Here is a 13811-nt window from a genome sequence, read left to right as displayed (position 1 = left end):
TACCTGTTGATTTTACATCTGTGTCAATCCCATCTGCCTACCATAACAATAACAATAACATTCACATAGAGAATAAGATGTAATTCTGGAAGTGCTAATGTAATAAAGCTGGGTGTTAAGGCATTCTCCTAACCTAAAATAAAGTCAGATCTATTCTCCAAACACACTGAAACTGTTTTGAATAACTTGAAAGTTTTAGGTTGAGGCAATACTCAATCCAACCTAAAACAGGGGACATTACTCCATCTGTGTTTTCAGTAGGTTACTCTTAATCTAACACCCCCTCCAGTATCTTTATTTTAAACACTTAAATCATAATAGAAATTACTTGACACGTTTTTAAACTAAGAAACATTAACAATTTATTTTGCCAGGCAGGTTACACTTAAATCAACCATTCTGTTATTCAAATTCATCAATCAAAAATATTAACATTAATATTTTATATTATTTAATATTTTATAACATTAATAAACCTCTCCACTGGTGGGTTTCCTTTGATTTCGGACAAAACTAGGATGTGTGCATTCTTGCCCAGAGAGTGTGCACGCACTTTAAATCTCTTCAATCACTTCCATGCAATTGTTTTATCTTTATCAGACTGCGTCCCGTGCATTCGCAAATCCATCAGCTCTCGCGCTCTCGCGCTCTCTCTGGTAAAAAGGTGACGCTTTGGTTCGCAACGCTCCGCTGATCGCACGCGCCTCTTAACAGACGGTCTCAGTACGTTGCGCTGGGTGCAGGGAGTGCTCATGGAAGTTTTAGTTTCCCAGTATCAGTTTGCATTGTTTATAATGTCGCATAACTTTTGAGAAAATTAAAAAAAAAAAGTATATTCAACCAGCCAAAGTGGCTAGTGGGATTGGCTGTCTTACCCGCCACAGCCCCGCATTTGGCGGGTGTTATTGTCAAGCCCTGCATAAGATCATGTTTTTTTTTTTTTTTTTTTGCAGATACCCAATTATGTGAGCCTGAAGGCTAGGAGGAAGGTTTAGGGTGAAATAATTTTTGATGAAGAGATAAAAGGGGTTGAATGAATGTAAACAGCCCCACCTGAGGGTCAAATGCAGATTATATTGCTTTACATTGTTATTGTTTAACCTGCTGCCTTACAATATTCATACATACTGTTTTAGAGCTGTGAATGTAAACTGTCGTGTGAACAGAACAGACCCTACAGTAGGTTTATCTACCTGTTCTTCTGAACTGCCAATAATCAATCCAAATGTCATAACATGAGATTAATTCAACTCTCTACCACGATGAAGACATTTTTTTACATAATATTGTTCACCCAAAGCAATAAATATTAAACAAAGTCTTTATTTGCGTCTTTATGCTAACCGATTAGCCAGATATGCTCACATTTACAAAGCCAGTTACTAAACCATCAATATCACTTTAAATAGTATAATACATTGTATTACCATGTAAATTCTGATTGGATGGTTGATGGGGTACTCATGTTTATGTAATGATCTGTTTGAATCAAGATATCTCCAAACAGCTTCTTACTAGTTCCTTTTGAGATTGAAGATATCTCCAAATAAATAAGTACTAGTAGTTATTCTGTTTTTGATATCAACTAATCATTTCTGATAGTATCTATTCCAACAGTGACAAGTATCTTTTTGAATATTACTAGTAACTAATCATTAGATACTAGTAAGTATTATTTAACACTGGTGCTTAATCATTAGATACTAGTATAGACACTAGTAGTTATTCATTAAGTACTAGTACTTATATATTAGAGACTAGTGTCTTTTACAATAGGTACTAGTAACATTTTTAATCTTACTAGTCACAATTGTTTTTGTACCTGTCATATGGAATGACTAGTCAAAATGGCCACTGTATAGTAAAATTAAAAATCTTACTAGTAAAATAAATTATCTTACTAGTTTCTATTAAAAAAGTACTAGTGTCTAATGAATAAGTACTAGTATTTATTGAATAAGTACTAGTAACTAATTAATAAATACTAGTATCTAATAAATAAGAACTAGTATCTATTTAAAAGGTACTAGTATCTTACGAATAAGTACTAATATTTGTTTAATAGGCACTTGTATCTAATAAATAAGTACTAGTATCTAATGAAAAACAACTAGTATTTAATGAATAGATACTAGTATTTATTAAATAAGTACTAGTATCTAATAAAGAAGCACTAGTATCTAATGTTTAGGTACTAGTGACGATTGGAATACATACTAGTTAGAATTGAATAGTTGATATCTGAATGACCGATCTTCATAGAAATCAATGGGACATATTTGAAATTTGTTACTAGTAACAATGGAATAATTACTAGTCACTATTCCAATAAGTACTAGTATCTAATGAATAAGCACTAGTATCTATTTAAAAAGTACTAGTATCTAATGAATAAGTACTTGTATCTAATTAATAAGTATTAGTATCTAATAAATAAGCACTAGTATCTAATAGGTAAGCACTAGTATCTAATTTTTAATTACTAGTATCTAATGATTAAGAACTAGTATCTAACGAATAGATACTAGTATCTATTGAGTGGGTGCTGGTATCTGGTGAATAAGCACTAGTATCTGAAAAATAAGCACTAGTATCCATTTTTTAGGTACTAGTATCTAATGGTTAAGAACTAGTATCTAATCGAATAGATACTAGTAACTAAAAAATAAGAACTAGTACCTAAAAAATAGATACTAGTAAATGTAAATGAAAAAATGTCAAAACGGCTTGCCATAGACAAAGTAAGTTAACGCGCTTTCAGAAATGTTCACTTGAATCACAGCCATGATCACAGCAGGAAGAAAATTCATCGACGATTGGCTTCTGATTCGCTCTAAAAAGTAATATTTGTTCAGATGTGAGTGCTTTTTGTGACACATTAGTTTGATTATATTAGATAACACGAATTACTGTATTTTTACTCAAGTATAATATTGACTGCTGTCCCCTCCTATGGAAATCACGTTTTCGTTTGGCTGCATCTAAGAGCACTATTTTGTTTGCTCAGTTTGATCACTAATATCTATTACAAGTTTTTATGTCATTTTGGATATAGGGAAGCAATTAGGTGCAGCGTTATAACAAGACTGTTGTTGCACTTCTATGGTTAACTTTACATGAAAAAAAGATTTTAGCCTACATACTGTATAGTATGGACTTGGTTAGTGAACTTTAACAATATTTGCCAGTTAACTCATATAATTTTGTCATTTTTATGGATTTTTTTCAGATCCTGAGTAGCTGTTATTCAATACCATGTAAGTATTTAGAATTTAATATTTTGCTAACGTTACTTGAATATAAAGTTTCCCTACTGCTATAGAATGCATCATTTTTACCTCACTAGAAATGTAGTTGCAGTCAAGTGTGCCAAGCAGCACTTCTTTAGGGATTGGCTGCTCCATAAAATATGGAAAATAAAAAATTGCATTGTATTTATTAGGGCTGTGTATCGCCAACAATTTCCTGATACGATACGTATCCCGATACAAGGCCACGCTACGATGCACATCACGATACAAGACTTTTATTATTATTATTATTAACTGTTTATTGTACATTGAATAAGCAGTGTTGCAACAGTTGTGTTTTTGCCATTCATTTATTAGCTTTTGGGGTAACTCTTAGAAATACTTAAAATTAAGTTAGAACTTAACTTATGTTTATTCAAAGCAGTTTTACAAAGATAGTGCCTTACTCTAGGCATTATATTTATCTCTCATTTAATTATTCTATATCTATGAATATATCTATAAACATGCAGTCAAACTTAATACTATATAGAAGTCGGATTATTAATGTGACAGCTATAGTTTGAATTAGCTCTGTATCTCTTCTCTAGACATACACTTTTCACATGCAGCTCTTTGTCGTGTTTCTGCGTTAGTACTGTTTTATAAGAGAGTGGCTAATACAGCCCTTTGCAGTGTAATAGGCTAAGAAATCTGCGCTTTTATACTGAACTCATTGATTTTAAATATGCACGTGTGAGAGTACGTGGCGCGCAAGTTGTGCAGACGTGTGCGCCCGCGAGCCGAACACGGAAAGTGAAAGTATGCCCTGCTACCTTTCACTCTACGTACTCCGTGAGTCACTTGCATTCTTTTCATATGGATAACGAATCAACAGTGATTCGTCGCGCTTCTTTCAAAAGTGCATCCGAATTGATACGGAAGGTGCTGTATCGATGCGTGCATCGTCAGGCGTTCATGAAGATGTATCGTCGTATCGATATTTTGAACATAGCACTAGTATTTATACCAGACTGTTGTATTGACTATGGCCAGTTTTTGTACAAATCCCCACTTTTTTCTACTTCCTAATCATCAAAATTGCTTAACTTCCCCCCCTTGAAAAGCAATGTGATCTTTAGGGGTTGTGCACACCAAAGCCTTTACGCTGGCGTATGTTTTCAGTTGTTTTCAATGGAAGCAGTGCTTTTTTCAACGCTGAGAGTTGAAAAAAGTAGCACAGCAACCAAAGCGCTCAGCTGAAGAAAGTATTCAGTCGCGTTTAAAAGCTTTGGTGTGCACACCCCGTCACCCTCTTATGCTGGTTTTTAACATCAAATGTATCCTTCATAACTGAAAGAAATGGCTAAAATCATTCACACATGCAAACAAGATAACTGTAGGCCATTTTAAAGATCTGATTTTATAAAGTCGCAGTAAGCTGTTGGATGGGTGCAATTCACTATGTGCTGTGCACCTGATGTATCTATTTTCTTTGTGTTTAACGGTTATGAACTTTCCATTGCGGAGCGACGATTCCCATGTGAGGATGCTTCAAGTGCATCAATGTGGTGCCCAGGAAGCCCATATTTGTAGTATATAGGACGATTTAGGCACATCAATTCTGCACTCAGGATGTGCATAATATTTTTGTTTTATAAATGTAAATTATTCTAGGTGTAGCAGAAAGCACTCTACACATTTAACATTGTGTGTGTGTGTGTGTGTGTGTGTGTGTGTGTGTGTGTGTGTGTGTGTGTGTGTGTGTGTGTGTGTGTGTGTGTGTGTGTGTGTGTGTGTGTGTGTGCGTGTGTGTGTGTGTGTGCCTGTGTGCGTGCAATTTTTAATTGTTCAAGAAAAATATAGTAGTATCAGAATCGGCTGTTACTCAGAATTCTGGTATCGGAAGCGGAAATAGTGGTATCGGTGCATTCCTAGTTTGATCGGCTCTATAATTTTTCTTACAGTACTTTGATTTCATACATCAATCAGTGTATACAATGCCACTTCAAGATGAACACACCTATTACTTGTTAGTATGGCTGTGTGGGGAAAAATATTGTTTAACATAAGCATATACCTACTAGAGTGCGGATCGGGCCGCATTTTTCTGTCCGAGCCCGGCCACGTTCGACAGGGCAGTAACCAAACCCGACCGTAACCCGACAGGCATTACAATATTTATGTCCGAGCCCAACACAGTTAAAAATCGCATTGTCACAGCAACATAAACATATTTCCGCACACATGAAAATGGGTGACGACAGTTCATCTTAAAATTAAACTTTTATGTTTATAAGCTTACCCCCAGGCCATCCAAGAGGTAGGTGACTTTATTTCTTCAGTAGAACACAAATGTAGATTTTTAACTCCAACAGTTTCAGTCTGTCAGTTGTATAAGTGGATGGTAACAAAATCCGAAAGAGAAAAAAAACATGCACAGACAAATGCAAATAAAACCCTGCGGCTCGTGACGACACATCCATGTCCTAAGACACGAAACGATCGGTTTGTGCGAGAAACCGAACAGTATTTATATCATTTTTTACCTCTAATACAACGCTATCCCCAGAGAAACGGGAGCCCCGTATAGTGTTTATACGACCTCACTTGCACCTGAAACAGTAGGTAGCAGTATGCACCTATGAAGTTGTTTCGCAACCCGCTATTAAACATTAGATGAATAAGAAGGTGATGTGTGAATGCGCGTGTTTCATTTTAAGACAGGCCCATTGGCTACCTACATATTATAATAAGCGGTTTTAAATTTCAAATGTTCAATGCCTTATTGCGCCGAGCCCAACCCGAACATAATTTCTAAATGTCTATCCGAACCCGACCCGTCGGGTAACGCCGAGTCCCGTGGGCTCGGTTCGAGTATCCATCCTTTAATACCTACTGTATGCCAAAGACTGTCATTGTAAAAAGAACAAATGTGCCATTTTTAATATTTTTTTTATCTTAAAAATGTTCTGTATTTGGTTTTGCAGATGCTCTTAAGGACAACGGCCTGATGTCCAAGGTCAACCAGCAAGAAGCTGAGAAGGCACTGTCAAAATGGTTCACTGGGGCAAGGGACAGAGGACAGAGAGCATCAAGAATGCAGAAAAGGATGTCTGTTTGAGAAAGATTATAACTACAGTTGCTGATTTGAACTGTCATAGTTCTTTTATTTTTCTTAAAGTAAAACCTTAGATGAATTAACTTAGATGAATTAATACATACCTCTCTTTTCTCAATGCGTGCACTTAAAGGTGGGGTGCACAATTTCTGAAAAAAAAAAGTTTTGGAAAAGGGAGTCGGGCCGACTACCAAAACACACTTGTAGCCAATCAGCAGCATGTCTACTAACTGACATCGTTGCCTGGGTTGCGTGTTTGTGCGGCGGGTCTATCCAAAGAAAGTCCAGATTCTATTAGGGTAAGGGTGTGTTTGTTTAGATGATTTCAAATATCAACATTGGCTTTCATGCACCCTGCCTTTATTTGTTGTGAAGCGTGGCGTGAATATGTTAGCATTTAGCCTAGCACCATTCATTCATCAAGATCCAAACAGGGAAGAATTTAGAAGCCACCAAACACTTCCATGTTTTCCCTATTCAAAGACTGTTACATGAGTAGTTACACGAGGAAGTATGGTAAAAAATATAACTATATTGTATGGCGGAAGAGCACTTAGTTTGTAGCACTCGACCTTGGGCACAGTAACATCATCACTCCTGACTACTCCCCCTCTTGCTTAAACTACAGTCAACATAACCAACACGCCTGTACTAACGTAGTAGATTGAGCAGACTCTGCGAAATATCAAGTTAAGTTTAAGTGTGCGCATTGAGAAAAGAGAGATATGTATTTATTCAGCTAGTTGGGGAAGAACATAGTAAAATATTGAAAAACTGTGTTTGTAATTATCTTACTTTCATTTACTTTTAAAGGCGCCATTTCACAAGAGTTTTTTAAGATGTAAAATAAATCTTTGGTGTCTCCAGAGTACATATATGAAACTCTAGCTCAAAATATCATATAGATAATTTGTTATAGCATGTTAAAATTGCCACTTTGTAGGTCCGAGCAAAACTGCGTCCTTTAAACGTGTCCTTTAAAATGCAAACACAGATCACAATGATGGTGGTTTGTTGAGATTGAAACTCAGTTGTGCTGTCAATTATTTTTTCTCACTCTCTGCACTGAATGGCAGTGCCATGTTTGGATATTGCAGATTAAGGAGTGTTATTATTATAATAAGCAGGGATGGGCAGTATTTTAAATACATGTATTTAAAATACGTATTTGAAATACAAAATAGTATTTTGTATTTTGTATTTTAAAGCCTTTGAAAAAAATGAAATGTAATTTGTATTTAAATACATTTAAGATGAGTATTTTTGTATTTTTAAAATACTCAAAATACTTTGAGCCAGTACAACCAGTCAGGGTGCTGTTTTCATGCATCAACTAGTTCAGACCAGACACCAGAGTTCAGGTAAGCAAATATATCTGTGCAGCTTTTAGTGGGCAATAATTGAAATGTTGGAGTGGGAAATAAAGCAAAGGCGATTGAATTATTGGGTTTGATGTGATTTGTGTTATAACTGTCGCAAAACTAAGGAAATTCAAATTCACACTTGCACGTTGGCAGGCAGTTGCACGCTACAGTTGCACTTGCACATTGCACGACTGAGACAGAGTGTGGAACGCTGACAAATTGGCCTACACTTTTGACTTAAAGGAAAACCACAATTTTTTTTATATTTTACTATGTTCTTACCTCAACTTAGACAAATTAATACATAACTATCGTTTTTCAATGCATGGAGAAAGAGCACATAGTTTGCAGCATTTCGACCTCAGTGCGCAGTAACATCTTCACAGGAGTGATGATGTTGCTGCGCCAGAGGTTGAAGTGCTGCAAACTAAGTGCTCTTCCGCCATACAATATAGTTCTCATTTTTTATTCACTTAAAAATCACGTTTTATTTGTGCCACCATACTTACTTGTGTAACTATGTCTTTAAATAGGGAAAACATGGAAGTGTTTGGTGGTTTCTAAATTCATCCCTGTTTGGATCCTAAGGAATAAATGGGACTAGGCTAAATGCTAACACATTCATGACATGCTGTGCAAAGATTAAGTGCACATACAGTATTGAAAAAAGATAGGCATGTATTAATTCATCAGGTAAGAACATAGTAAAATATTGAAAAACTGTGTAAACCTAAAAGGCTTTTATGCTTGACGTGCTTTCCATTGTATAATTCTGTGAAATGACAGAGGGCGACTCATGAGTAATTGTTCTCAAAACCATCAAAAAGCAGCAATGAGAGGAATTAGTTTGCCGAATAATTTGTCTCGTGAGACGTTTGTAAATACATGGATTTCTTAACATATAAACTGATTAGGTTGTAGGTCATTTTGACGACACATGAAAAAGTTTTTATGATGTTTTTATAAAACATCACTTTACTTGAAGGGGTGTTCATAAGGCTGACATGACACATTCATAATCATAACATGACACGTGTCAAGAATATGAAGGAGATTTTATGGATGTTTATGACAACTGTCATTAAGTGTCATTTGTTCAATTATGTCATTTTTATTGCAAAGATGACATTGTTTGAGATGTCTTTGTTATGACAACTTGACATTAAAGCAACACTATGTAGTTTTTTTACCTTTAAATAATGTCTCTAAAATTATTTCAGTGATAGAACAACTTTTAACTGGACAAATTGTACTGTTGCTGCAACCTGAGCAGCCTCCTAGCTGCTACAAGAACACTCTGAAAGTGACGGTGGATGGTAGGAAACACAGCCCCGCCCCTCCCCCTGCCTGCAGAAGAGTGTCTGATACCAGGCACTGTTGCACTTTTCAACCACATGGGGGAGCTGTAAGTCATTTTTACATGGAAACTACATAGTGTTGCTTTAACCCATACATCATAACTTGCCATGACAACTTGACAAAGACAACATAACTGACCACTTTTTACCTGTGATACAAATATAATTTGTCATTAAGTGTTAATACTCTGTTAAATAGTTTTTATAACAGCATCATGAATATTCTTCAGTTCATAATGTTTATTTGACCGAGTATTAATAATATTTGACATAGTATTAACACTTAATGCCATTCAAATCATGGTTTAATGTAATGTTAACCCACAAAGCTAGGTAGTTTGTTAAGTTTGATAATTATTGTTTATAATTTATAACAAGTTGTGTTGTATTGGTTTATGTGTCAATTATGTAATTTTTAATGCAAAGATGACATTGTTTGAGATATCTTTGTTATGACAACTTGAGTAAATGACACTTAATGGCAGTTGTCATAAACATGCATAAAATCTTCTTTATGTTCATGACACATGTCATGTTATGATTATGAATGTGTCATGTCAGCCTTATGCACACCCCTTCAAGTAAAGTGTTACCAAGTTTTTTTTTTCTAGTTTTTTATTTTTTACAGGGCAGGGGAAAGCAAGAGGTACGTAAAATAAAATGAAAGTTTCTAAGTAGTTGCACACATCTAAATGCTTTTTGGCATTCAGAAATAGACCCAGATAGATTTCAGCCTAATAGGGATACTTGCACAGAATCACCAATTTCAAATGTATTTTGTGTATTTTCAAAATACAAAATACTGTATTTGTATTTAAATACATTTTTCCTCACAGTATTTTGTATTTGTATTTAAATACATTTTTCGACACAGTATTTTGTATTTGTATTTGAAATACATTTCCATGTATTTATGCCCATCTCTGATAATAAGATCCCCTTCTGATATCACAAGGGGAGCCAAATTTCAATTACCTATTTTTTCACATGCTTGCAGAGAATGGTTTACCAGGTTTTCATGCTATGGCCCCTTTAAATATAATTTTTTTCTAATTGTATTTGCAATATACTTATCAAAGTACATACCTCCTTATACTATATACGGTGGCTAGAAAAGGAATGTAAATCTTTTGGAATTTTATACTTTTTTAAAATAAATTTTTCATAAAATGTGATCTGATCTCCATCTAACATAATGTGTCTAAAAAATAACACAACTTCTGATCTTTCATGTCTTTATTGAACACACTTAGAGGCCAACCACATCAAACGTGTTTATGGCAGTTGCAGGAGCATTTTTTTAATCATATTCTTTGGGCAGGGAGTTTATGCGCGCTGTTTATGCGTGCCAAACGCCTTGCGGTTTTTGCCGCCAGTCGCAGCACAAGCTTTTGAAGGATCACTGAGAGCGGAAAAGCGCCCAACGTCATTCCCGTCTTTCCATTGTCCAATCGAATGAGGGGAGAGGCAGGCCTTACGGTGTGGTGAGGGAAGTTTACAGTTGCTTTGAAGAACCGGACTCCACTCTCTCTCCTACATGTTTGTGCACCTTTCACCCTCAAACAAGGTCAGAGTAAACGCTCTCTTTTTAAAGTTTCTGCTAATATGACCGTTAACAGCAAAAGAGCGCTCACGCTTCAATATTTGGACTTCTCATGTGTATGGCCTTCTTCAAGTCAATTCATAAAATCTCTATTGGGTTGAGGTCTGGGCTTTGACTTGGCCACTCCAAAAGGCGGATTTTGTTTTTCTGAAGCCATTCTCTTGTGGACTTGTTCTGGTGTTTTGGGTCTTTGTCCTGTTGCATCACCCAGACATTCCTCCAACAGAATTATCCTGAAGAATTGTCTGATAAACTTGGGAATTTATCTTCCCTTCAATGATTGCAAGCTGGCCAGGCCCTGATGCAGCAAAGCAGGCCCAAATCAACATGTTTTCTCCACCATACTTTACAGTTGGGATGATGTTTTCATAATGATATTGCGTGCCCTTTCTATGCCTGATGTAGTGCTGTGTGTTTTTTCCAAATAGTTCAATCTTTGTTTCATTATTACACAAAACATTTTGCTAAATACCACTGTTGGAATGTCAATTTGTTCTTTTGCAAATTTCAGGCGTGCATCTCCATTTGTAGATTGTATGTCTGTAGACTGGTGAATTTCTACAGTCTTTGACATAACTTTTAACCCTTTCGAGCTCCATGTAAAGCAACAATTCTTGATTGTAGCTTTTCTGAAAGCTCTTTTTGGTGAGGCATGGCCCATATAAAAAATGAACTCCAAAAGTAAACTTCAAAGTAGCTGTAGTCCACACCTCCAAATGCATTATCTTAAAGAGACTCCAGGTGTGATAAAACCTGACTCCAATTTGGTTTTTCGAGGTCTTGTTTGCTTAAAAGTTCACATACTCTTTTCACAAGCACTATGAGTTTTTTGGCTGTTCTTATATAATTCTGTTCTTTCATGTCTTTATTGTTTAATTTTTTTTAGAACCATTATGTTTGTCAATACCCTTGACTTGATGAAGACCAGATCACATTTTATGACAAATTTATTTAGAAAGCTATGAAATTCCAAAAGGTTAATATACTTTATCTTGTTACTGTATTTATTGAAGGATATACTTATTTTCAAAACACTCAAGACTCTAAAAGGTTCTAAAATAGTTTTGTGCCATTGTAACAAATGTGGCATGATGGTTAGTTAAATAAAAATGGAATTTGAAAGGATTTAAGTGTCACTGTGTGCTTTACTTCTTTCTGCCCTGCTAATACAGGGCTTCATCACACTCATCTCATTACAATATGATAACTGGATAACACTGGATATGTCTTATTAAATATGCAGTTTACTAAAATAATGTATTTGCCTACCTGCAACAAATTAATTACAGCCTAACTAGTTATTGTATTTACTAGCTGCTGACCTAAGATTTATAATTTTAAAGACATCTATATTTTGCTGATATTTTGCTGTACCTTTTGTTGGGAATTGTGTCTTTTGGGGTATTTTTTGCCTAGATATAGTCAAGGGGGTTGTATGATTCTTTGGTTCACAACTTCCTATTCTGAAAGTTTGATCAATTCTGCAACAAATGTATATATGGTGACAGACAAATAGTTTTTCTTGTGTAGTTTAATGCAAGTTCAGACTAACATTTTAAAATTTTTTTGTTTGTGTAGTTTAATGCAAGTTCAGACTAACATTTTAAATTTTTTTGGTTCAACCTCTGCCACAGCTTTTCAAGATCAGGTAGTCTTCATGTAGCACCCATTTAGCTGTAAGATGGGTCTCAGATGGGTTTTGCTTATGTTGTACATTTGGGAACTACCTTAAAATCCATTAAAATCCTGCATATAACCTACATGGGCAATTGACAAGGGGCAAACATGGAACCCACGGACAATCCCACTTACAACCCATATTTCATGACCATGTTGTCCCTATGTAGTACCCACATAAAACTTAAATCTGGGCCCAACATGGGTATTATGCATGTTGCCCAATTGGGGCCCACCAAACACCCAGTGAAATCCTGTAGGTAACCTACATGGGTAATTGACAAGGGGCAAACATGGAGCCCGCGGACAATCCCACTTACAACCCATATTTCATGACCATGTTGTTCCTATGTAGTACCCAAATAAAACTCAAATCTGGGCCCAACATGGGCATTATGCATATTGCCCAATTGGGGCCCACCAAACACCCAATGGAATCCTGCAGATAACCTACATGGGTAAATGACAAGGGGCAAACATGGAGCCCGCGGACAATCCCACTTACAACCCATATTTCATGACCATGTTGTCCTATGTAGTACCCACATAAAACTCAAATCTGGGCCCAACATGGGCATTATGCATATTGCCCAATTGGGGCCCACCAAACACCCAGTGGAATCCTGCAGATAACCTACATGGGTAAATGACAAGGGGCAAACATGGAGCCCACGGACAATCCCACTTACAACCCATATTTCATAACCATGTTGTCCCTATGTAGTACCCACATAAAACTGAAATCTGGGCCCAACATGGGCATTATGCATGTTGCCCAATTGGGGCCGACCAAACACCCAGTGGAATCCTACAGATAACCTACATGGGTAATTGACAAGGGGCAAACATGGAACCCACGGACAATCCCACTTACAACCCATATTTCATGACCGTGTTGTCCCTATGTAGTACCCACATAAAACTCAAATCTGGGCCCAATATGGGTGTCGTACATGTTGCCCAGGTGGGGCCCACCTAGTGGCAAGTGCAATCCTGCATGAAATCCATGTGGGCAACTGGCATGAGGCCATTATGGAACCCGCGGACAATCCTATATAGGGCCCATTTTTCAGCCCAATTCATACCCATATGGGCCCTATATACAAATGTTGGCTGGGGAGTTCGGTGTTGTAACGCGTCTTTGTATGCAGATCATTTTCTTCAGTCCGAAGTAAAAACATAGCGGGCATCTTCCGTTAAACAGTAAATTGGTGATCCCGATTATTTTTATAAGTTTAAATTTAAAGTTTAAATCTGCAGTTTAATCTGCAGACAGATGAATGCGCATCTTGCCAGAGACTCAGATAAACTCCGCCTTTAACCTTTTCAATTCAATTCAATTCAATTTTATTTGTATGGCGCTTTTCGCAATGGTTGGTTGTTTCAAAGCAGCTTTACATTAACAGAAGCAGTGAAAAGCACAGAGAAACGACAGATAGCATAACATAATACAGATAG

Source organism: Misgurnus anguillicaudatus, chromosome 19 (genome assembly GCF_027580225.2).
Source record: "Misgurnus anguillicaudatus chromosome 19, ASM2758022v2, whole genome shotgun sequence".
In the NCBI taxonomy this organism is placed as follows: domain Eukaryota; kingdom Metazoa; phylum Chordata; class Actinopteri; order Cypriniformes; family Cobitidae; genus Misgurnus; species Misgurnus anguillicaudatus.
The sequence above is the reverse complement of the archived record's forward strand: the minus strand, read 5'-3'. Positions refer to the sequence as shown.